This window comes from Engystomops pustulosus, chromosome 11 (genome assembly GCF_040894005.1).
Source record: "Engystomops pustulosus chromosome 11, aEngPut4.maternal, whole genome shotgun sequence".
Classification (NCBI taxonomy): domain Eukaryota; kingdom Metazoa; phylum Chordata; class Amphibia; order Anura; family Leptodactylidae; genus Engystomops; species Engystomops pustulosus.
Genome location: NC_092421.1, coordinates 55,434,186 through 55,459,535, shown reverse-complemented (window position 1 = coordinate 55,459,535; position 25,350 = coordinate 55,434,186). Strand labels below are relative to the sequence as shown.

At 42.8% G+C, this 25,350-nt stretch overlaps 1 protein-coding gene and 1 long non-coding RNA gene across 2 annotated transcripts in view; one reads left to right on the top strand and one right to left on the bottom strand.

Moving 5' to 3' along the window:
- The window catches only part of LZTS2 (leucine zipper tumor suppressor 2), a 92,626-nt gene extending 75,424 nt beyond the window's left edge, over window positions 1-17,202 (bottom strand). The window contains exon 1 of the mRNA XM_072131150.1: window positions 17,028-17,202. The gene's annotated coding sequence lies outside the window, so the exon portion shown is untranslated. The remainder of the gene's footprint in view (window positions 1-17,027) is intronic.
- LOC140106622 (uncharacterized) overlaps window positions 17,034-25,350 on the top strand; it is a 126,872-nt gene continuing 118,555 nt past the window's right edge. Inside the window, exon 1 of the long non-coding RNA XR_011850822.1 lies at window positions 17,034-17,293. This is a non-coding gene — a long non-coding RNA (uncharacterized lncRNA). The remainder of the gene's footprint in view (window positions 17,294-25,350) is intronic.

Sequence of the window (25,350 nt, the reverse complement as noted above, 5' to 3'; positions counted from 1 at the left end):
CTGTAACCCATTACTGAGAGTGAGGTGCTGCAATACAAAGTCTCCTTTGTACTAAACTGTACAGATATAAAAAGCTGGATTTTCATGGTGTAGAAGGTTTATAGCCCCGCACACAATTTCGAGGTGCAAAGCCACAGAAAATAAGCAGGTGCTGGCGACAATACAAGGAACCACAACATATACAGAGATCAGCGAAGGCCGGAAAATTATATGGAAAGGTCATTATTGAGAATCCACCATTGTGCACCATATGCAGTTTGTATGGTTACAATTTACATGAAAATAAACTTTTCCAAACTGAGTTACAATCTGTTTTGTAGCTGAAGGCTAAATTCACAGTTCACTTTGTCGTCATGGGAAATGGTATTTCAAGCAGTTGAGCTTATCTTTCTTGCTATAGAGTTGCTCCATTGTTACAAGCAATCCTTACACATGCGCCCATTAGAGGAAGCTGATGGATCCACACTGTGACCAAAAAAAGAATTTAACATTTTTGGGTGGAGTGATCCTGGTCATATTAAGACAACTCCTTTCCCCCAATAACCCCCCCCCCCCTCTACCCCCAAACATCTTACATAGATCAGCCATGAGTGATTGTGTGCTAAACAAAAAGATCTTTAAAAAGTGTCAGCCCAAGAACAAAAGGATCAGGCAGTGAGTTTCCAACTCCACAATCCTTATCTCCCCTTTAACATATGCTATCAAGTGAGAATTGGGAGACCAACTTTACCTAAATCTACCAAAGTTCTTATGCTTATCCAACAATGATCTACTGTGTATGGCCAAGTGCTAACAAAAACAAATAACAGGTCTATATGAAGGTTCACTTTGTAGTTTAAAAAATTTAAAACATGGAAGAAATCATTGTGTATACTAAAGGTCACATCCTAATATACTATGCATGGTAAAATGGAAAAAAATGGGATAGGAAAATAAAAATATCCTAACTACAAGTGTATGGGGTTGATTAATTCTGAATATAGCAACACGGATTCCTCCATGTAAAACTGGGAATGAGTGTCCATCCTGATCACTGTCCTGTTCATCAGCTTTTATACAAGGACCCTGAGGATCAGGGTACTGTATGTATGAATGCAATCATCAGGCCCTTTGTAAAGTCACATGATTAGAATGGAAATGAACGTCCTGTAGGACTGGTCCTGCCAGACTGGCCTGTTGATCTGAGCACAGATTACCATTGTAATCAGCTACAAGGTGGTTTCTTGAGGAACCTCCCAATTTATTTCTTGAGAGGCGACTGTAAGCCTAAGAAGCAAATCTTCCTCAGCTTTAGGTTCCCATACAGAATTTTAATAAATAATACAATTACCGGTAAATAGTCATAATCAAAAATAATACAATTTTCAAATAGTCTTCCCAATTATACTGTGAAGGCGGTCTCAACATCTCTAAAAAAAAAAAAAAAAAAAAAAAAAGGGGTACACAATCTGCAGTCTGAGATTCTATTCTCCGCACCCTTGGCCACCAGGACACAGACATATGTGACTATGCTATACACAAGATATGCTATACATGAAATGTTAGAGGTTCATCTACGGGACCTTTATATATATGTTAGGAAAATAAAATACCGTATTTTCCGGACTATAAGGCGCACTTAAAAGCCTTGGATTTCCTTGGAAATCCAAAGTGCGCCTTATAGTCCCGTGCGCCCTATATGAGGGCAGCGGACCCTACTTACATAGGTCCCCGCTACCGGAGACAGCAGATCTCCAGCGGGAACTGCAGACCACGCGGCACGAACAACTTCTGCCGCATGGTCTGCAGTTCCCGCTGGAGATCTGTTGTCTCCGGTAGCGGGGATCTATGTAAGTATGCTATTCTCCACCTCCCGCTCACCTTCCCCGCGTTCCGCGTCTCTTCTCGGCGTCGCGTCCCGTCGGGTCTCCTCTCCGCTCCGCCCCCGGACCTCCGCCACGCCCCTGACCCTGCGCCTTATAGTCCGATGCGCCTTATATATGGAATTATTACATATATAAGGCGCATCGGACTGTTGCGCCTTATATTCCGGTGCGCCTAATGGCCCGGAAAATACGGTAAATGATCAGTTATAACTGATACTAAATACAAATTAAGGCTACATTCATATGAACGTATGGGGGAGGTATGTACCGCTGCACTCTTGCGGGCATACATATGTCTGCCATAGACAGCAATGGCAGCTCGGAGGGATACAGTGCCCCACACGTGTGGAACCGTACTGCTCCATACACAGGGAAAATATCAGACATGTCCTATCTTTCCCCATAGTATGGCCCAGACACCATGCATTTGTATGAAGACAAAGGGATCACTCCTCCTCTCCATGGAGCCGGACATATTCCCACCCGGGCCATACGTTTGTGTAATGTCTAACATTACTTTAAACTTTTAAATTTCTATATAAAGAAGTCCCTGGATGATAAAAATAAACTTAAATAAACAAAACTAGCATTATGAAGGACTATACACTACAGTGTTAAAATATTCATATCAAAATTCTTGAATGTCTACAAATAGCCCATTTTAAAGTATCAATAGTGTCTGTTACATAAAGAATATTCCTTTCATTTATTTAGAGGATATCCGTCTCCCTCCCCCACTGGCAGCTGACATTATAGTCTCATATTAAAGGGCATTCCCAGAAATGAGAAAAAAAACTCTAAGGGGTGGGGCCATGGTGGCGGAAAACCCTGCAACGGCTACAATTTCCCACAGTGCTCTGGTATTTCCAGTTTTCAGGCCATAAGTTCCGGGGTGTAAAAGGACCTTCTGTAGCAAATGACTGGCCTTCCAGGACCACAGGAGGTCACTACTGTATTCCAGGGGACTTCACTTACTATGGTTTGGTGGAGGCCACTCAATGGGTCCTGGGACCTGAACAAGCATAGATGTGAAGATAAGCCCTGTTGGTTCTCTTCAGTGCAAGCCCTACATTAATCTATCAACCAACGAATGCCTCGTGGTCCGGCGTCCTCCTTGCTCGGGAGCTTTATTGCTGATGGAATAATGAGAGCGCTGAGCTGTGATGATCAGTGACTCTCCAATTCATGATGCTCGTGAGCGAGTGACATCTGGCAACGAGGGAACTGCTTACTCGACACTTAATGCATGACTAATCTGATATTGTATTTCTGTCAGTCACTTTGAAACATTACATACAGCAAAGTGACCAGACAGCGCTACTCTACTACTATTACACTAGGCCAGCTTGAAATAAAATGTACTCCACCCCCTACATGATCCTGGCCTTGATATATGTTAGTTTATCATTCCATTAAATATTATATTAATTTCTTGGGTCATTTTCACTGTAGCGGAGCCTATACAAATAGGTTTTTGCCCTGCTTGTCAGGAAAGGAACAGAGCAGCTGCAGTATTGCTGAGTAGAGGCTGTATGATGCACCAGGATGATACATTTGGTATTTAATAGAGTTAAGATATAATGTAACTAAAGAATGGCTCCAAATCCAGAACTGAAATTTTTGTCAAAATATTAAAATTAAGGGGAGAGTCTACTTTTTGATTGAGTGACAGAAGTGCTGCTGAGCTGACCTAATTTATCTTCTTTCTCCACTTACTTGGCTTATTTCTTCCTCCTTATCTGCTTTCCAGTTCAAAACCTCTTCTGAATTCCTTCTTGCTATGATCTTAGATTATTCTTTTTCTTAATTTGAACCTCTCACTCACGTTTCCAGGACTTCTCCTGAGCTGCACCAATTGTCTCCAATGCCCTTCCCCAGACTAGGAGACTAATAGCCAACCTCCAAAGCTTCAATGTGCTCTTAAAACCCATCTCTTTAGGCCGTATTCACATGATGTGGTGCATTTTTGACGCACTCTAAAGGCCTCAATGGTGATCACATGCTTACATTGCGTTTCCATTGCATTTGTCATAACACAATGTAACCTCGGCATCTGATCAGGTTTAAAGCCTTTAAAATGCATCAAAAAAGCAACAAAAACGCAACGCATTGTGTGAACATGGCCTATCGCATTCCCTCACTGCATGCAACTTTAACTCTTTTTACCAACCCATCCTGTGTCCTCTTCCTATCTGTTATCTGGCATACACCAGATACCAAACTCCAGGCTTCTCTGCAGTCCCATTGACCTTGTATTAAAAAAGATGGTGGCTGATGGCTGGTTTAAGCAGCGGAATCTGTATTTATGAAATTATTTTATTCTATTCACTTATAAAGAATGGCTGGACTATTATACAAGCTCTTTTACCTCTTGTGTCACCCCCTCATCCTCATAGACTGTAAGCTCTTGTGTCACCCCCTCATCCTCATAGACTGTAAGCTCTTGTGTCACCCCCTCATCCTCATAGACTGTAAGCTCTTGTGTCACCCCCTCATCCTCATAGACTGTAAGCTCTTGTGTCACCCCCTCATCCTCATAGACTGTAAGCTCTTGTGTCACCCCCTCATCCTCATAGACTTAAAGCTCTTGTGTCTCCCCTCATCCTCATGGACTGTAAGCTCTTGTGTCACCCCTCATCCTCATGGACTGTAAGCTCTTGTGTCATCCCTCATCCTTATAGACTGCAAGCTCTTGTGTCACCCCCTCATTCTCATAGACTGTAAGCTCTTGTGTCAACTCCTCATCCTCATAGACTGTAAGCTCTTGTGTCACCCCCTCATCTTCATAGACTGTAAGCTCTGGTGTCACCCCCTCATCCTCATAGACTGTAAGCTCTTGTGTCAACTCCTCATCCTCATAGACTGTAAGCTCTTGTGTCACCCCCTCATCCTCATAGACTGTAAGCTCTTGTGTCTCCCCTCATCCTCATAGACTGTAAGCTCTTGTGTCACCTCCTCATCCTCATAGACTGTAAGCTCTGGTGTCACCCCCTCATCCTCATAGACTGTAAGCTCTGGTGTCACCCCCTCATCCTCATAGGCTGTAAGCTCTGGTGTCACCCCCTCATCCTCATAGGCTGTAAGCTCTGGTGTCACCTCCTCATCCTCATAGACTGTAAGCTCTTGTGTCTCCCCTCATCCTCATAGACTGTAAGCTCTTGTGTCACCCCCTCATCCTCATAGACTGTAAGCTCTTGTGTCTCCCCCTCATCCTCATAGACTTAAAGCTCTTGTGTCACCTCCTCATCCTCATAGACTGTAAGCTCTTGTGTCAACTCCTCATCCTCATAGACTGTAAGCTCTGGTGTCACCCCCTCATCCTCATAGACTGTAAGCTCTTGTGTCAACTCCTCATCCTCATAGACTGTAAGCTCTTGTGTCACCCCCTCATCCTCATAGACTGTAAGCTCTTGTGTCACCCCCTCATCCTCATAGACTGTAAGCTCTTGTGTCTCCCCTCATCCTCATAGACTGTAAGCTCTTGTGTCACCTCCTCATCCTCATAGACTGTAAGCTCTGGTGTCACCCCCTCATCCTCATAGACTGTAAGCTCTGGTGTCACCCCCTCATCCTCATAGGCTGTAAGCTCTGGTGTCACCCCCTCATCCTCATAGGCTGTAAGCTCTGGTGTCACCCCCTCATCCTCATAGACTGTAAGCTCTTGTGTCAACTCCTCATCCTCATAGACTGTAAGCTCTTGTGTCACCCCCTCATCCTCATAGACTGTAAGCTCTTGTGTCACCCCCTCATCCTCATAGACTGTAAGCTCTTGTGTCTCCCCTCATCCTCATAGACTGTAAGCTCTTGTGTCTCCCCTCATCCTCATAGACTGTAAGCTCTTGTGTCTCCCCTCATCCTCGTAGACTGTAAGCTCTTGTGTCTCCCCTCATCCTCGTAGACTGTAAGCTCTTGTGTCACCTCCTCATCCTCATAGACTGTAAGCTCTTGTGTCACCTCCTCATCCTCATAGACTGTAAGCTCTTGTGTCTCCCCTCATCCTCGTAGACTGTAAGCTCTTGTGTCTCCCCTCATCCTCGTAGACTGTAAGCTCTTGTGTCACCCCCTCATCCTCATAGACTGTAAGCTCTTGTGTCACCCCCTCATCCTCATAGACTGTAAGCTCTTGTGTCTCCCCCTCATCCTCATAGACTTAAAGCTCTTGTGTCACCTCCTCATCCTCATAGACTTAAAGCTCTTGTGTCACCCCCTCATCCTCATAGACTGTAAGCTCTTGTGTCACCCCCTCATCCTCATAGACTGTAAGCTCTTGTGTCACCCCCTCATCCTCATAGACTGTAAGCTCTTGTGTCTCCCCTCATCCTCATAGACTGTAAGCTCTTGTGTCTCCCCTCATCCTCATAGACTGTAAGCTCTTGTGTCACCCCCTCATCCTCATAGACTTAAAGCTCTTGTGTCACCTCCTCATCCTCATAGACTGTAAGCTCTGGTGTCACCCCCTCATCCTCATAGACTGTAAGCTCTGGTGTCACCCCCTCATCCTCATAGACTGTAAGCTCTGGTGTCACCCCCTCATCCTCATAGACTGTAAGCTCTTGTGTCAACTCCTCATCCTCATAGACTGTAAGCTCTTGTGTCAACTCCTCATCCTCATAGACTGTAAGCTCTTGTGTCACCCCCTCATCCTCATAGACTGTAAGCTCTTGTGTCACCCCCTCATCCTCATAGACTGTAAGCTCTTGTGTCACCCCTCATCCTCATAGACTGTAAGCTCTTGTGTCTCCCCTCATCCTCATAGACTGTAAGCTCTTGTGTCTCCCCTCATCCTCGTAGACTGTAAGCTCTTGTGTCACCTCCTCATCCTCGTAGACTGTAAGCTCTTGTGTCACCCCCTCATCCTCATAGACTGTAAGCTCTTGTGTCACCCCCTCATCCTCATAGACTGTAAGCTCTTGTGTCTCCCCTCATCCTCATAGACTGTAAGCTCTTGTGTCTCCCCTCATCCTCATAGACTGTAAGCTCTTGTGTCTCCCCTCATCCTCGTAGACTGTAAGCTCTTGTGTCTCCCCTCATCCTCGTAGACTGTAAGCTCTTGTGTCTCCCCTCATCCTCGTAGACTGTAAGCTCTTGTGTCTCCCCTCATCCTCGTAGACTGTAAGCTCTTGTGTCACCTCCTCATCCTCATAGACTGTAAGCTCTTGTGTCTCCCCTCATCCTCGTAGACTGTAAGCTCTTGTGTCTCCCCTCATCCTCGTAGACTGTAAGCTCTTGTGTCACCTCCTCATCCTCATAGACTGTAAGCTCTTGTGTCTCCCCTCATCCTCGTAGACTGTAAGCTCTTGTGTCTCCCCTCATCCTCGTAGACTGTAAGCTCTTGTGTCACCTCCTCATCCTCATAGACTGTAAGCTCTTGTGTCTCCCCTCATCCTCATAGACTGTAAGCTCTTGTGTCACCCCCTCATCCTCATAGACTGTAAGCTCTTGTGTCTCCCCCTCATCCTCATAGACTTAAAGCTCTTGTGTCACCTCCTCATCCTCATAGACTGTAAGCTCTTGTGTCAACTCCTCATCCTCATAGACTGTAAGCTCTTGTGTCTCCCCTCATCCTCATAGACTGTAAGCTCTTGTGTCACCCCCTCATCCTCATAGACTGTAAGCTCTTGTGTACCCCCTCATCCTCATAGACTGTAAGCTCTTGTGTCACCCCCTCATCCTCATAGACTGTAAGCTCTTGTGTCACCCCCTCATCCTCATAGACTGTAAGCTCTTGTGTCTCCCCCTCATCCTCATAGACTTAAAGCTCTTGTGTCACCTCCTCATCCTCATAGACTGTAAGCTCTTGTGTCACCCCTCATCCTCATAGACTGTAAGCTCTTGTGTCTCCCCTCATCCTCATAGACTGTAAGCTCTTGTGTCACCCCCTCATCCTCATAGACTGTAAGCTCTTGTGTCTCCCCTCATCCTCATAGACTGTAAGCTCTTGTGTCACCCCCTCATCCTCATAGATTGTAAGCTCTTGTGTCACCCCCTCATCCTCATAGACTGTAAGCTCTTGTGTCACCCCCTCATCCTCATAGACTATAAGCTCTTGCAATCAGGGCCCTTACTCCTATGGTTTCATATGGCAATGTTATTACTTTGTAATGTCCGATTTTATTTGTATACCTTCCACATAATCTCTAAAGCTCTACAGAATTTGATGGCCTATATACACATTATTATTATTATTATTATTATTGCTATCGAGACAGAAGCTCACTAAGTTTCCAGTTTTCCAGTATCCAGTTTTCTGTAATGCTTCTACCTAGAACTCTTCAAACTCTTTTGGGTCACCACTTTTTAGCTTGGAGATCCCTGACCTACCTACATGGGGCCCCATCTTCTGGTCATTAGCTGGGGCCGCATCAGAGAGCCAAACAGGAGTGAAAATCTCTATGACGTGTTAAAGTTATAATAAGCTCCTGTTTAATCACTTCAATACAGCCCTTTTTATTGATTTTACAAATCAATGACTTCATGGAGAGGTCATATTTTTATGTGAAATATTGTTTAGTCTCACAGCAGTTCTCACATAAAGACCATAAATATAAAGATTTACAGAGTCACAACGTGACTGGCTCACCTATATGAGATGTATAGAGCGGCAGTCCTACCACTTGACTCATTTATAGCACATGACCTCGTTCCATACAGAAAAACAAACAGTTGCTGTCAAATTGTATTATGGTAATGAGTTCCACCCAAGCCACACACTTACCTTACTATTTATTAGCACTGATTTCTTGTGATGATCATGGCCCAGATGTATTTAGGCACCGTCTTGTGTAGGACAGGCCATATACAAGAGAGCGGTCAGCTTAACCCTAATGCAACTGACAGACAGTCCTCACAAATGCCATGTACACATGCACACTCAGCACAAATGGGAGAGATGGAAAGAAAAAGCTGCTTTACTGTAACAGCAAAGTGAATGACATATAAGGGGGTTTCAAGGAATCATTGGAAACCCTATCGGGGGCAATGGTGCGTATAAACAAACAAAAAAGTACTTACCTTTCTCCAGCTGGAAGTGCCAGGGGTCATGGAAACCACTTCTCATTTTATAGGAAATTATTTCCTGTTATGTCACAAGTCATATTTGTGGTGGGAAGAGGAGGCCACTGATTACCCCAAGTGGGTTCTGTGACCCCTGCCACTTCTGGCTGAGCCACCAGAAGACCAGTGTGAAACGGAAATAGGGATAAAGAGTAGGGTAAGTACACTTTGAGGTCTCTTTGATACCACCGAATCTTACAAAACAACTTTAAGTAATTAGACTGACCGATGGTATGGATTTTCAGTGACTGTGGGCTGTGGTGGTCAACTGTGTACATCCAGCACGGTGGATTGTGCCAGCCTTGGCATCTTATAGGAGGTAGACCAAATGCTTATGAGAGCCTTCTATGGTCCTTGGTCAAGGTATGGTCCTTCAAGTCTAATCACAACTTCAGTCTGAGATATACGCCATTGTGTATACCCCCAGCCTATGTCAAAGTGTAGGCATAGCATGGCATCTGTCGCCCACCGACTCACACCTTGAGGTTGGGCAACAGCTCCAGCCCTAGAAGATGATCTGTACAATCAGATTGATAGCAGAACTTGACTGATGACAAGTAAAAAGTGATTCTGATGGACCTCACAGCGAGTACACCTGTAACTACAGCCTCGGCAGCATAACTTGGCACCATACGGTGTGTTACGTAATCGCTGTGTATTCATGGAGAATGTTTTATATAGTCACACCCAGAGCTGTAACACTAGGGATCTATCATGTGTATGACTACCTTCCAAGGCTGGACCTTCCCAATAAAAGATACATTCATTATTCCATGTTTATAGCTAATACACTCATGCCCTTAACACGTCTTGCAGGATATCCAATCATTACAGGCATGTGATGCTCACGCCAACAGGTCAGTGTAGTAATGGCAGCTCCAGATGTTAGAATGTAGCATGACCTTCACTGAACTATTCTAGTATATTAGGACATTTTCCTACACAGAAATGAAATTGTTTTTGGAATTGGTCCCTCTGTAATAAAGATTGTGGTGAAATTAAACTTGCAGGGCTGTGGGGGTTACAAAGTGCAGATTCTACTCCTTTACTTTTTGCAGTTATGTAAGGATATGTCCAGAGGAACAGTATTTTCAGCAAAAGATACAATCTATCCGCTGGCAGAACTATCACCATAGTAGTGGTAACAGCTGCTATGGGGTCCGTGCATTGGGGAACCCACACATAGTGATGACTGCAGTGGGGGAGTAGGGTGCCATAGGCTCCCCTCCCCATCATTCAGCCTCTGCCGCTGCTCTGCTGTGTGTGGCAAAGATTGATAGACCTACTATGATCATGTTATCGTGCCTGCCAGGTTCAAGGGGCGTATGAAATAGAGGGATATAGATAGGGAAGCATTATGCATGGGAGGTAAGGTTACTGAAGGCAAGGCATTAAAAACAGTGGCCATAAGGTAAGAGGCCATTTTATTATGTTGGCACCCTAGTGGTTGTGGGTTGGGCATCAAGTTTTAATGAGAAAGAGGTAACAGAATAATAGCACATAAGGGTACCTGTACCCCAGCACTGAAATGGGGCACCTGTTCCATTAAATTTATGGGATTGCTGTAGATTGCTGAGAACTGACCTTGGCTCATCACTAAGGCCATAGAGTTGAAGGGAGTGGTACATATATGGGATAGGAACCCTACTAACACATGGGGATAGAGACCCCAATCGTATAATCATTAGGGGGTCAATACAGCAAGCTACCAACAAGCAAAGAACACACACCAGGAAAATGGACGCAAGCATCGGGTACATTCAAATGATTTTGTCCTACGGTCATCATTCTCTACCGATCTAGCTGCATAGTTATATACAAGTTCCCTGAACAAAGTAGTCAGACTGTTGGCCCCTTGACCTTTCCACTGCAAGGGAAGAGAGGAAAATCCATACTATATGATCAATAATGTTCAGGTCAAGGAGAAGTGACGTCAGTGATTCCCTGGCGATTTTACATGACGGCATCTACCGCATCACAATGGTCACCAACATGTGACAAGTTTCCATTTAAAAGGGGGGTCTGCACCTCTATGAAACCAAAAACTTTTCTATTAAACTAAAATTTGTCTTGCAGAAGTTTAGAAAAGTTGGGGAACAACATCAATGTTACCCATCTTGGTTGTCACCCACTTAAAGGAAATCTACAATTAATATCAAGCATGATAAACCAGAGATACTTACTCATTGATCCAGACACCATACAATAATACTTATATTTCTTATCCATGTTATCCATTGTTATTCTCCTTCCTTCTCAAATCAACTTTTATAATGATGCTAGCATTACCAGAGCCCCTCTATTATGTAGCTTCATAAGCAGTTACACTGTGCAGGAGCGTAGCTCTCCCTTTCCCCTCCCTCTGCCTGCTGTAATCTCACACAGTGGGGAGGGGGATGTACTTCTGCACAGGGAAACAGCCTGTGAAGCTCAGGACAGGGGGTCTCTTGTAATGCCGCAGGAAGGAGGCCATAAATAACAAATATAAAATGATTACTACAGTGACTGTGTCTGGATCTACGAGTAAGTGTCCCTGGTTTATCATGATGGATTTAGATGGCAGATTTCCTTTAAATTTACCACTTACGAGAAGTCAATAATTTGCTGCATCAGTGAATTTCTCTCCAACCTTTACAACAGCAACAAGCCAAGGCAAATGACTTGTCCGCGTGGCCTAATGCAAACCAAAAATCAAGACAGACAAAGCAAAATGTAATAAAATTACTGGTCTTACGTCAATGAAGCCGAGTTTGGGCCAAATATCCCACGGAGACAATGAACATTTGTGTAACCCCCAGGCTGGACCCGATTACTCTATGGCACCAGCATCAGCGAGCAAAAGGGAAGGGTTAAAGAAAATGTGACTTATTCCGAATAAGTTTAACAGGATCCAATCGACATCTCAGGAATCAAAAACACAGGATTTCATCCTGAACAACCCAAACTTTTTCTTAGCGATAAGCGGCATCAAATATGTTAGCCGCTTATCTCCAAAAAAAGGGAGGCCAGGAATGTCTGTATGATCCACATCTAGAACCCTACTCCACTTTATATAATGTACAGCTTGTATTATTCAGTTCAGCATCACAGATCTAAAGAATCAGCAGTGAATATTATGATATATTGTGATGGCAAAGCATCTAGTAGCGTAGCCCGAGGCAATGGCCTCTCCTAATGCTTCTACTACATCCTGGCAGATTCCCACCACTTTGAAAGCATTTAATATGATGACTTGCCAATAGCTGAAAAGCTGCGGCAAAGAGAGAGGTTTCAGTCCGAGGTCAGTCACATCACAAGCCGGGGATATCTGGGGACAGAGTGGATTATAATAACCCTTAGGTTATAGAGCTGCAATAAAGAAAATCTATATGTGTTGCGATAAGTGCTGAATTAAAGGCATTCTAGATTATCAGATGGTTAAAGGAAATCTACCATGAGAATCAAGCATGGTAGATATGGGGCACTTACTCACAGATCCAGGCACCGGGACTATGGTAATCTTCTTATATGTGTTATCTATGGTCCCCTTCCTTCTATAATCAACTTTTATACTTATGCTAATGCATCAGAAAGACTGTGGGTGGAGCGAGAGGTTAGCAGAGCCCCTCTGTAATGTACCTTACACTGTACAAGGAGCACTTCCCCTTCCCACTTTGTTCCGAAACTTCCTCCACTGTAGTAATGAGATTACATGAGACAGGGGGGAGTCAGTGTAACAGTCTGTGAAGCTACATCATGGTGGGGCTCTGGTAACTCCCACCAGAGCCCCTCAATATCATAAGTATAATTTGAAAAGCAGATTTTTAGAATGAAGCAGGCCATGGATAACAAATATATAATATTATCTATGATTAAGTCACTCTGGTTTACAATGATACATTTTGATGGTAGATTTCTTTTAAACCAAATTGTAAGGCACGATGTTTTTACAGTGCATCCACACTGGTCATCGCTGAGGATTTGTCACAGTGTTACAGTGCCATAAAAGTGAATGGAATTTTGAAAAAAAATGTATTTTGCAGAAATCCCAAAAATATCAAATGATTACAGGTAGGCGCTGCTGTTTGACAGGGAAGCAGGGACTCCTTGCGTTATATATATCATTGCACGGAGTCCTGTCCTCTCCACTGTGGCGGTTCTGTAATTTAGAGATTGACCGTGGCCCATACTCCGATTTTCACACCAAAAATTGAATCTCATGCAGCATTTGGAAAGACAAAGGCAACTTTTTTTTCCTATCTAAGAGAACCCCTGTAGGCTCCATCTACAAGTGACATCCCCACAGTGTGTTAGCTGTCAGCTTAGTCCCTGGTGGGTGATCAGATGTGTTGTACAGCCGCAGAAAAGTGACTTTAGCACATCTCACCCACACATTAAAGGGCACCTACCACCACAAATCTACCTATAAAGGTAGATCGGGTGGTAGGTGAATCAATGGGACGTGAGGATAGCCCTTTAAGGGCTATCCTCACGTCCCATTGATTCACCTACCACCCGATCTACCTTTATAGGTAGATTTGTGGTGGTAGGTTTCCTTTAAGATTAAAAAACTTCATATCAGCTCAGACAGAATAGGGAAGCACAGTATGGCCACATAGCAGGATACCTATAGATGCCATAGTAAAGATTCTTAGTATGTCCGTGTGCATTGTACGTTGTATTAACTTCATATGACAGAAATGAAATCCCAGTCACATGACACTGGCGGAGATTACACAAGTTTCCTCCAGATAGAAACTACATGCAGCTGCTAGTAAACAATTCAGATCCCAGCACTGTCACTGCTGCCTGCGGCCCATGTAACCCGTGTAAGTGTGAGAGAGTGCCGCGGGTCTAATATCATTGCTCTACGCTGTGCGCTAACAATACATTATACCATCAGAGTATTCCTATTATATACAATATTAACATTAAAATATAAGAGGTCGAAATATAAACACAAATGCAACAGAACTGCTACAATTCATCCATATAAAAGCTCCGTCCTTTACCCAGATCCTTCTGTCATATAACCCAAATGCAAATAAATGGAGATCAGTCCTATAAGAATTATAGATCAATCACAAAATAGTGTTTGCGTGGGTTTCCTCCGGTTTCCTCCCACGCTCCAAAACATACTGGTAGGTGGTTTAGCTTGTGAGTCCCATTGGGGACAGATAATGATTTGGCAAGCTCTGTGCAGTGCTGCGGAGTATATAGGCGCTATATAAATAAAGGAATTATTATTAGAGATCACATATAGCCATTTACCGGTAAAACCAGGGCCATGTGTCGTCTATACTGTGCCTCATATGTGATGTGACATATGATGCTGAAAACTTCTAAATTACTCTCGACTGTATTAGTACTATATGGTACTTACCTGAATAATAATAATTCTTTATTTATATAGTGCACACAGATTACACAGCGCTGCACAAAGATTGCCAAATCAGTCCCTGTGCCCATGGGTCTCACAATCTAAACAACCTACCAGTATGTTTTGCAGTGTGGGAGGAAACCGGAGGATCCAGAGGAAACCCACACAAACACGGAGAGAACATACAAACTCTTTGCAGATGTTGACCTGGGTAGGACTAGAACCCAGAACTCCAGCGCTGCAAGACAGAAGTGCTACCCACTCAGCCACCAGAAGATGTAAGTAGTGTTCCTATTAGCCAAAATATTAATCAGCCTGTATATTGTAAGCTCTTATGGTACAGTCCTGACTCCCGTCATATTTCTAATATAATAAAAGCTGCAGAATATTTCAGCATTGAATATATAAAATATATGAAAATTTATATAGAATATATAAAGGATATTTGTATTAACTCCCTGTATAAGGTATACACCATTATTTAAAAACAGACTAGAAATATATCCTTAAATCCTCTATTTTTCCCATAAGAATAAATAAATAGTAACAAAGTATCTCAGTGAGAAACATATGAAACATAAGCAGCTAAGCATCTCCTGTGTGCAGGCCATCAGCCTCTAGGTGACAGGAGCCCTTTACCATGCACAGGTTAAAGGGCACATAGTACAGACACAAATGTCACTTTAGATTGTCATTACAAATGTCACTGTCACCTGTTCTAGAGGCCAACTTTCCCATGGAAATATAGTTATCTAATCATGAAAATCTTGACGATGACCCCTCATTGACATACATGTAGGGTTGTTTGTTATGAAAAGGAACCAGTCGTGTTGAAAATTTAGTCCAATCTACACGTTATAGAGCAGGAAGAGCTTTACAGATTTTGTCATAGTGCCGTATCTACAGACAGCATGGTATAGAGCAAAAAGTGATGGGCAGATCGGGCACATTGGGACACATTTATCAAAACTAATGCAGTGTGTACTATGTGCAGTTTGCGGCAGATTCATCAAAACTGGCACACGCTCTCCATGAATCTGGCGTCCCCTGCACGGCTCGGGAAGTGGGCAACATTTTTTATTGCACTTTGCACAAAACTGGCGCGGACAACTCATAATTACACTCTCAAGCAGTTTGCACATTAATTTCTGTGCAAAGTCAGACAGAAAACTGGTGCAAACACTTAAATGTGGGCCACTATGCACAATCTGCAGGCAGCATGTTATACAGCAGGAGGAGCTGAGCAGATTGTGTATAGTGTCCCATCTGCAGGTAACATGCCATAGAGCAGCAGGAGCTGAATATATTGTACATTGCGTCCTATTTACAGGCAGCATGAGATGATAAAACTGTACACAGTGACCTACCTATCATCAGCATGTTATGGAGCAGGAGGAGCCGAGCAAATTGTACATAGTGCCCTAACTGCAGACAGCATGCTGTCGAGCAGGAATTGTTGAGAAGATTGAACAGTGCCCCAACTGCAGGCAGCATATTATAGAGCAGGAGGAACTTAGCAGATTGTACATAACGTCATATCTGCAGGCAGAATGTTATAGTGCAGCAGGCGCTTAATATATTGTACATAGTGTCCTATTTACAGGTAGCATGAGATGATAAAACTGTACACAGTGACCTACCTACCAGTAGCATGTTGTAGAGCAGGTAGAGCTGAGCAAATTGTACATAATGTTGAATATGCAAGCAGCATGTTATAAAGCAGGAGGAGCCAAGTAGACTCACATAACAGCTTTGTGTAATAAGACATAGAAGTAATAATTTCTCTTTTCTACGCTTAGGAGTCCAGTGGTTGGTCCATGCTTATTAGGGAAGGCTGGAAATGATAAAGCAAGGCCACCCATTGGACTCCTAAATATTCATGAGCAGAGAAAAAAAAAAACCTATTAAATACACCATATATGAATTTGGTATCTTCCCAATTTCCAGCCGCTTGTTTGCACAAGGACTGGCAGCGATGATACAGTGGGGCTAGTCAGTACATGGCTACCAGCAGACGTTTCTGACATGATAGATCAATGGTTTTTAGAAATAAATCACGCACCCACTGAACTGCTGGTATCGCAGTAATGTACTTTCGGACACATGCAGCGGATTTCTTTCACTTTAACCCAATCATTGCACATTACTGTCCAGGCTCCAAAATTGTGGTCAAACTCTCACAACTGGTCACAGCCACTTCCTCGAAATCATATCATTCTCATCATTTTGCATGGTCAGCCCTAATCCCACAATACTATCAGACGACACATATCCCAATTTAGTAAATTACAGGCTGTGAAACTTGTCTCAGGCCACAACACGCCGACTGCCTTGTCCTCCAACACCACAGAATTAAATTCTCCGGAAATTATTCGCAAAGGGGTTTCTATTAGAAAAAAACTTATCTAAAAAAAATAAGGATGTATATTATATAGCAAGGGGTGGGCATGTGCTCTATATGGTGAGGAAGGGGGAGGCAACAATCCAGAAACACCCAAAACAATAAGGATTTAAATGGTATTTTCTATAGGGTCTAATTTGAACTGCTGCAGAACCTCTTGCAGGGTAAAGATCATGAAACTTAAATAGTCAGTAGCTCTGATCTATGTTTTAGGAAGGATGCAGGGCACTTTAAGAACCTCCTCCTCTCCTCTTGTCCAGCTGTATCTCATATGCAATTCATTACAGACTCCAACAAGAAAGTGCAGTACTGCCCCTGGCCACAAGACAGTAGGGAGCGCAATACTTACTTGTCAGGAAAGCACTTTTCAGCAGTGCAGTCCGGGCTGTAGAGTAAGATTAATCCAGTATGAGTCCGGCAGAGCTCTGTGTCCCCAGGAGCTCACACTTTACACCGGTCTGCAGTGTGTCAGTATTGCTGGGACAGTCACATCGGACAACCCCCTGTCTCCGCCCCACAGGCTGGAGCATAGGACCCGCCTCCTCCCTATCAGAGGCTCGCCAATGGGACTGACACAGGGAAGGGGCCCCGTCAGGGTCTGAGCGACGGCCGACAGTAAGTGCATGCAGCTACCTCAGCCTAAAGCAAGGCACAGACCCGAGAGGGCACAGCACTACATTCCTTGGCACGACTTTTAACCCGTTGTGTCCACATTGAAAATTTCCCACAGTTTTTTTATATCACTGCATTGTGTCATTTGAGTTTTGTTTTGTTTTCCCATTAACTTCCGGATTATTTAATTTATTCAGTTTTTAAGCACTAGTCTAGTGGTTTCATAAATCTCAGTGCTTGTATGAGCTATGGGACCCCTAAAAAAAATCATAACTGTGGTGTGTTTATAGCATTAATAAGAATATGTTTTGCTGATGGTGCATTTGATTTCTGTGGGTCACATTCACATGAGGTTTTTTCTTTTTACTTATTGTATATATAAAATGACATGACTCTGCAGCCAAAGCCAGAGCCAATGGCAGTGCCAAGTTGCAGGTGACCCTAAGGGCGTGTTCACATTTGTTTGTTTTGGGGATTTTAAAACGCAATCACGTTTAGCAAAAGCGATGAAAATGCAATGCTACCTCCGAAAGTGCAATTGGATGGCATTTAAAATGCATTAAAAAAAGGGCAACATGTGAACGCGACCTGAGGTTGAGGGTGCTGTCACGAACTAGAAACTGAACGAAACGCATGGGACGTACCGCGGCCAATCGCATGTGCATTTCCAGGCAAACTCATGCAATTGTCAACCAGCACCTAATCTCCTCTACTATCTAAATGTAAGACACCGGATGTTTTGGGGCATAACTACAGTGGTATCCGCCGCTATGGGGCCCACACTGTCAGGGGGTCCCATCATCCGACCTGAGACTAAAGAATGCAGGATGTGCACTATTTTATATGTTATGCTGCACATTGTACAGAATAAAATGTGTGTATTTGTGTATGATGTATATACAATGTAGTTGTGTTTAATATGCTTTTTGTCTGTATATGTTATGTCTACATGATCTTTGTATGTCTATGTGTATGAGTGAATAACTGTCTGTTTGTGTGTATATAGATATAGAAATGAGTGTACTGTATATATTTTTAAGTGGGAAGGGGGCCCCGTTCAGCAGTCCGCTGTGGGGCCCTACTCCTAGTAACGCCCCTGTTGATGTAGGTTGCCCATCGCATGCATTTACCTAGAATAGCATAAGTGATTGGCTGTGGCATATGTGATGAAAACACTAACGTGTGACTGCAACCAGAGGCGTAACTTTAGGGGGTGCAGAGGTTGTGATCCCACCTGGGCCCAAGAGGCTTAGGGGGCCCTTATGGTGTCACTTTCCCCTATGAGAAGACTAGTACTATAAATGATGGGGGCCCATCAGCTTCTAGTTACACCACTGACCGCAGCCTCCTAATAGTTTGGACAAAATTGAGCAGCCATTGGTTACCAAGGTGAGTGAGGCTACAGCCCCATGTGAAGCTTGTATACAAGTCAGGCATTGACCTCGGCCTTGATTTGTGAGGTAACCTGGGTTTCTATTGATAAGTGCACATCTGTCTCTAGAGATTACCTTCCATGTTGGTATTGTCACCAAAAACTAACAAAAACCTCCAGGAGATCAGCATTTTCATGTAGATATCTATATGTGTCACAAAAAGGCACCTATAGTCGCCAAAAAAGTGATCGGCAATGGCTGAATAAAATGAGAGGCTAGACTGGAGACTTGAAATAGCTGTGGACAGCAAGGTTCAGTTTTAGTTCATGTTTACCTCAGAGTATCATGTAACATCTTTCAGATGCAAATATGGCTGCCTGCAGTGTATGAAGCGCTCATACTATTGTACAAAACCTGCGATTCAGCCCTCTAGGAACACGCTTTGGGCTGTATTTTTAAAGGTATATTTAAAACTTGGAAATTTTTTCAACTACTTGAAGAGAATTTTTCATACAAGTGCGCTCCATTTTATTTTAACTGATGTCACAGTATCCCATTCATTTCAATGGCCCTATGCACATGAACATGTTTTTCCCATGTGTAAACTGTAGAAAACTCAGAGCAAGTCTTATTCCTGCCTGTGTTTGTTTCTCGAGTCTTCCCATAGATGTCTATGGGAACATGGAAAATGGGGATGTAGTGTGCATGAGGTCTTAGGCCGCGGTCACACGTACCGCTAGGCGTCCGTTCATCATCAGGGTTGGTCTGCAAATTGATTGCGTGGACCTACCAGATTGTGAAGGATAGAACTCTGTGCAGTACTATGGTCATGATTTCAGTTTGGCAATGCTATTTTGCAGGTAAGCAGGGACTCCTTATATCATATATAATTATGATGCTTGGAGTCCTTTCCTCTGCACAGTGTGTGAAAGTTCACAGATAAACCACCGTTGTGTATCTCTGGCCTTTGGGCTTATAAGAATTTGTGTCATAACCTGTGTCATATTATAGAGGTGTTCAATTTCTGTGCAAAGAGGTCAACATATTGTCTTAGGGAATGCTATGACATTGAGGATCCACTTGGAAGTTTTTCTTTTTCATGTACCGTATTTTTCAGACTATAAGGCGCACCGGAGTAGAAGGCGCACAATCAATAAATGCCTGATAAAACGTCTAGGTTCATATATAAGGTGCACCGGATTATAAGGCGCACCTGATTATAAGGATGAATGACCAGCAGGTGGCAGACCTGTGCACAGTTCAAGGCATCTGTTGTCTGTAAGTACGATTCATATATAAGGCGCACTGGACTATAAGGGTGATGTCACACATGGCATTTTTAGGCCATTTGATGGGGGAAACCCTTTTAAATTAGGAAAACCCCCTTAAATAAAGAAGTAGTTGTAAATGAGATCAGTGACCCACATGTTACATCCTACCATATAGCATCGCTGCCAAAGCACCAGATTAGTGAACAATTTGGTGATTGTGCCGGATGTACATATTGCATTGGTAAATTTCTCCCTGTAAACAAAGAAATTGTTGAACTTGTTGTTTTTAACATCCAGTGCCAACAAAGTACATCCCCTGTATACAGAGAATTGGTTGTAGTCATAGGTCCTCCAAGTAATGGTATGATGTGAGTGTGTGTGCTGCTCCAGAAAGTTTGTGGGAATCATGGAGAGACCTGTTGTGTTTTCTCCATGTTCCCACTGTGAATATTTTTAGCCTTAACCTTTTTAACATCTTTTTAGCATCTATCAGCAGGATGAAGGATTGTATGCAAAGAGCATCAGGGGCTCCAGGCTCTATATGTGTTAATGGATCTTGGAGCCCCTGAGGTTCATTTGCATACAGTCTTTCATCCTGGTGGTAGATGTCCTTTAAGTTAACTTAAATGACATCTTGTTAATAAAAATGTCTGTATCCCCAAAGCCTCCCAAAAACCATACTATACCCCATGGGTTCATAACAGGGCAGCAGCAGGATATAGAAATATACAGGGGGTTGGTTGGTGACATCATGCATATAACATTGAATATACTGAACTGTAAACCCTATTTAAAATAATAGACATCACATTTTATGGATGACTTGCTCCTCTCTATATTACAGTCACTGCCGGTACAGGTCCATTTGTAATTTATACAAGGATCCGGTCATCTTCTGTAACAGTTTGGGTTTTTATAGGAGCATATTCATCCTATGTCATGGAATATAAAATGCAGCTATGCATTAAATGGGACACGGAGCTGATGTCCAAAGCATCTTACAGGCAGCGTTATGTAACCAGCAAGAGGCAGACAGCGAGGTGGAGGCAGCTGGATTATCTGCTATTACATTACCAAAGATTAAATGGTCTCTGGATGGCAGGATGAATACAATGTGAGAGGGACAGGGGAAATTCTAGAAATAACCATCCATACAACCTATTATCTGTCTATTATGGACACAATTTAGAGATCTTGAGGTATATAAATGTATCTGTGTGAATAGACATGGTCATATAATAATAATTAATAATAAGATTTTTATAGCACATTCAAATTTTATAGCCCTTTACAGATTCTGGTGAACAGATACAAATAAAATAAGATATTACAGTCATTCGGAACAATAGGAATAATATTTTTGTACTTTAGCATGGGGGGGGGCAGGATTTAAAGGGCATTACCAATAGTAGACATTTATACCCCTATATCACTGATCACTATACTGCAATCTGCAGAATGGGGTTACAGAAGGTCACATATCCCCTGATATCTGCAAAACTCCTTTCAAGCAATATTCCAGGCTTTATTTATTTTTTTTTTTATTGTTCATTTAGTAAAGTAAGAAGTGAAGTAGCCATAGGGATCTTGCAAGTTCTGCAGACTCCTCAAGCAGATGGCTGTGAGGCCATGGCACCCACCAATCTGATGTGTCCTCAGTAATCAATACAAAAATCCTTGAAAACCACTTGAAAGGAGCTGTACCAATATAGCAAGTTATCCCCTATCCTAAGTATAGGGGAATAACAAGCTGTTCTGTTAGGGTCCAAATGCTGGAACCTTCCCCAAAACCGAATTTTCTCCCCCAGCAATCCAGAGATCAGGGGCTCCTATTCTCAAGGGTGGAGCGGTAGTTTGAGCATGTCTTACTCCTCCATTTAGTAGTATGGGAGTTTGGGATATTGCCAAGCACAGCGCTATGTTATCTCCGACACTGAAGATAACCGACTGCAGAGCTCTGCAACTTCCGACCCTCCCACACTGTTGATAGTTTGCAGCTTGGTCTGCAGCTCTTCCTATTGGTGAGAATGAAGCCCACATTTCTATGCAAGGTTGGAGGTCCCAATCTCATGATTGGTCGGGGTCTCGGCATTTGCAACTTCTGTTTTTTTTATCTCCTGTCCTGAGAATAGGGGATAACTTGCAAGTGCATTGCCCATGATATGTGTCCAGTAGTCTACCTCACCGAGTATATACACCAGACATAGGGGGAGATTTGTATGCCAGTGTTCTGGCCAAGTGCGCCATGCTGGTCAGCGGAGTGGACAGCGCCAGCTATAACCTGTGCTTGTTATCTCAACGGCAGGAAGTTTATAGCGCAATTCTACGCCAGGCAGGCAGCTTGGCCGCCCGAGTGGCGGGGTTTACATCAATGCCGAATATCCCCCATAGTCCACAGAAAAGACTTGTCTCCAAGAAGTATAGAGCTTGGGGCAAGCTACACATAGCAGCTACACGCTGCAGCTTTAACATATACACGTATTTTATGTCAAACCTATTAAAAACCTGAAAATTCCAGACAACTTTAACAAAAAAGCCATTAAATGTAGCTTTCTATATTAATCATACCCTAGAGAATATTTGCTGTACTGTTTGTTTTATATTATGTTTTGTTTCTTTGTTATATTCATATTGTTACATTGTAATATTTTCAGTGAATGATACATTTCTATAAACTGTGACTGGATGTGATCATTTACATCTATGAAACCTATGAAAGTAATAGGTCCCCTCTATTCCTCCACCTAGGGCAGTGATGGCGAACCTATGGCACGGGTGCCTGAGGTGGCACTGGGAGCCCTCTCTGGGAGCCCAGGCCATTAACCAGCACAAAGTTTACCATTCAGGAATCAAGACCACCTCCTGCAGTCACAGGCATCCCAGGATGTGCCACGGTCAGCGTTATTTTAAAGTGCAGGAGGAGCAAGGTGGTGTGGACCCGTGATTCACCCTGTTAAGGGGACCATAGAGGGAAACTACAATAGTAATCCAAATTTCTCCTTCTTTTGTTTGAAACCAGTGAGTTACTTTAGTTACTTTAATTTGGCATTTGGCACTTTGTGAAAAATATGTGGCTTTTGGTTGAAGTTTCGGCACTCAGTCTCTAAAAGGTTTGCCATCACTGACCTAGGGGAATCCTTGAAGTTTTTTGTAATACTTCATCATTGCTTGTATTGAATTTTCAGTTTAAAAAAGTCCATATTATCTAGAACTTTTGTTTTCTTGGTTCACATTCAGATTGATCTGAACTGCATGGACAAAGACCATCATGTGACCGGTAGACAGTGGTGCTGTGTTAGCCCCTGAGTCTAGGCCTCCCTTGTATCCCCCCCCCCCCCCCCATACACTATTAATTATATTCTTCCCACACAAACGCCCTGTACATGTCACATAGACCATGCCACCTCTTTAGTTCTTCTGAACTCTACCCCTTTCGTGCTCGTGTTTGCTAACCCTTACCTTGTGTCTTCAGTTCACCTAAAGCCTTCAGTTTAAAGCTATGCACTTTTTGGAGTTTTAGAGCAGCTGTATATCGGAATGATGTGGTTGTGCTACAGTTTTTGGCATGTTTCTTTTTCATATCTGAGATCTATGCTAGAAACCCTCGTAGTGTCACAATTAGACAATTATTGCAAGTAAAGGATATCAAAACTGCATGGCAGTAAGGAATGGTAGAAGCTATCTGGATAAACCCCTAGGGGCACTTAAAAACTACATCAAAAATGCACCAGAAAAATCCCCATTTAGTTTTAATGCATGTATTGGTTTTGCATGTTAAATGTACCATAAACTCCATGAATGCAGTTAGTGCTAAATTGCTTAAGTATACAGTGCAGATCATAATATTAGACCTTGTAATATACTTTAAAGTTCCTGTGGGTTTTTTTTTTCTAAATAAAGTAGTTAGTGTAACTCTGCTTTCTATCCTGTATCCACTGACAGCTAAGAGATAAAGGAAGTGTCTTTTGACCTAACTCTGAATGGACAATCCCTGGTTAGTCTCATCTACTAAGAGAACCGAATAATCAAATTAAATATTCTTTAGATATAGAAAGAGTTAATCTTTAGTCTACTCTCCCTTTCTCTATTCTATGTAGAGGGCTTCAGCTACACTGCTCACTACAGGAGAAAGGAGGAGCAGAAACAAGGGATAAGCTTCTACGACTATATATGGATTGTGAAACATTACAATGCAGAAGTTTCATTGCACACATTTCTCCATTCCTCCAAATCCAGCTACAATTTTGGAGTAGAAATCCATATTTTTATCAGTCCTTCTGGTACTTGCACCACATTAAAAGGTAATAATAATAATAATAATAATTCTTTATTTATATAGCGCACACAGATTACGCAGCGCTGCACAAGCATGTCAAATTGGTCCCTGTCCCCAAGGGGCTCACAATCTAAACAACCTAACAGTATGTTTTGAAGTGTGGGAGGAATGATTAAACAAACCATTCTCAAGAGAAGCTACCAAACACTGTCTAAAAAAAATGTCCTTTAATGCCCTCCTTAAAAAAAGAATGGAGTATAATTGCATTGATATGGAAAATGGAAGTCTGTCATGGAACTCTGCTAATGCATTGTACAGTGGCTGTGCTTGGTACTGCAGTTCAGTCACATTCACTTCATTAGGATTTTCCGGTAGGACAACCTTTAAATGACAAGTAAATTGGAGCTGTTTATCCTGTAAGTATTCAGAACACACATTAACATAAAACAATAAATGTCATTCCATCCTGAATACTCATACATCTGGATGACTTCACCATTGACTTAGAACCAGGGCTGCTTTCTACAAAATCCAGTGCAACATCTACAGGTTGGTCGCAGTATTGCATCTCGCCTCCGTAAGTCGGATGATCTTCAATACAACACACAACCTGTGGACAGATGTGGTATATTTAAAAAGTTAATCTTTATAGGCCAATTCAGAGGGCCATGTGCAGGGACCAAAACATTGGGGTAGATTTATCATTCTGTCTAAACCAGAATTCTGGAGTAATTTGCACCATTATGTGTGCCACATTTATTAAAGGGGTTTTCCCACAAAGACAAGGCCCTATCCACAGAACAAGGCCTCTCTTGCTGATAAGTGGGTGATAAGTGGGTGAAGAGTAGATGAAGAGCGCCGAGCGTGACAATTGGCAATTTCCATCAGACCCCTCGTTTTTGCGATCTGCGGGGGTCTCGGCTCTGATAGGGCCTAACTTGTCTTTGTGGGAAAACTCCTTTAGGGTTTTAGACCATTTCTAGGCAGTTTTCCGCCTTGCCTGGGAAAGGGATATGGCCTAAGTCTGTGCGTCTAAAGACTCCACGCTGCACTGGACAGCGCACTGGACACGTTAATAAATCTTCCTTGTTGTGTGTGTCCTTTTGACTATTGGAGCTGAAATGTGTGCTCCTCAATACA